This window comes from Sinocyclocheilus rhinocerous, unplaced genomic scaffold (genome assembly GCF_001515625.1).
Source record: "Sinocyclocheilus rhinocerous isolate Xijiao unplaced genomic scaffold, SAMN03320098_v1.1 scaffold482, whole genome shotgun sequence".
In the NCBI taxonomy this organism is placed as follows: domain Eukaryota; kingdom Metazoa; phylum Chordata; class Actinopteri; order Cypriniformes; family Cyprinidae; genus Sinocyclocheilus; species Sinocyclocheilus rhinocerous.
In genome coordinates, this window is record NW_015638939.1 from 249678 (window position 1) to 251087 (window position 1410).

Here is a 1410-nt window from a genome sequence, read left to right on the forward strand (position 1 = left end):
ACACAAATCCAATTGCAATTGCAAAATGCCTCACATCTCTTGCAAAGCGAAACACTGCATTATATCACTAAAGGGAACATTTTTCTTACATTGCAAACACCTTTGCCATAATATTTATTTTGGATATATCACATACACCGTTATTCAATCAAAACCTAAAGCTCTTCTTTCATTAACTTCTATGTACATTTCTGTACAAGATTGAAAATAATTTGCAGAGAGATTCAAATTCATGGTAAACACGAAAGCAAAATTTAAACCAAACTTTTTTTTACTGTAAGCATTTGCGGTGGTGAATACAATATTACACAGTACGAAAGAAAAAGAAATACATGAACCTTGTGTAGTTGTATAGATGTGTATTTATAGGCCTATTTTAACGCCACGTGTTAAGCAACGAGTGTTTGCGCCCGAGTGTCCCGCAGGCAATCACAGCCGATGATATAGAGCAGGTATCACTCTCGTACTCAAGTGATATTGCGTTTATACAACAGTTCGACGGCACGAGTGCAAATATATATGAAAAACAACAACGGAGTGACTTTAAAAACCCTTTTGTGCGGAACTACTTCATTCAGCCACATATTTTAAATCTCAGTTTGACAGTTGAGACAGCTGAGCTGAAGCCTCCATTACTAATTTGAAAACGTCATTTTAGAACTAGTAATGAAGGAATGTTGAGTTGCTTAATTAAAAATTGTATTACTTCATTAAAAGCTCACTGTATTATGTAGAGTAGAGTATTATGAGAGAGAGAGATGGACTGAGCGAGTGTGATTACCTGCATCTGATACAGCATTCATTCTTCAGCTCAATCTCATATTCACAATAAAACATTAGTTTCAATGTCCTCTGAGGAAAGCATTATCTTTGTTGTACTGTCTGTCATCTGTTAAGGGTGATTTCCGATGACAGCGCTGCTCAGTGCATTTGTTAACTGCGTCTTACAAGCTGTTATTAAAAGTAAAAATAACTTCCGTTTCAGTCTCTTTCAATATAAAAGTCTTAAATGCTGACTCGTAAAACAGTCACTTGTCACAAAAATCACCATCACGAATACACACAGTTTCCCAATACTAAATACTACTATAAAATATTATTTATTGAATAATAAACAACAACAACAGCATCATAAAAGCCATGCTCTAATATACAGCATTAAAGTTACATAAAATATAACGTGTTGAGATTTTGCCTTCAGCCGAAATTATTTGCTCTGGAACAAATAATAGATTAATGAGACCAAAGACTGCCTGTCAGATTTACCCAAAACAAATTATATCTCATGTTTAACCACTATAGAGACATCAGAGCCAGCGGCAAATTCCAGAAGATCTGGCCGAGGTGAGGCTGCTCTCGGCGGGTTCATGAGCGCTGAACGGCCGCTGACGCCCTGGAGCTCACGTCTCC

At 36.6% G+C, this 1410-nt stretch overlaps 1 protein-coding gene across 1 annotated transcript in view; it reads left to right on the forward strand.

Annotated features, from left to right (window-relative positions):
- The window catches only part of LOC107750167 (protein shisa-6 homolog), a 37570-nt gene that overhangs the window by 31724 nt on the left and 4436 nt on the right, over window positions 1-1410 (forward strand). The window lies entirely within an intron of this gene.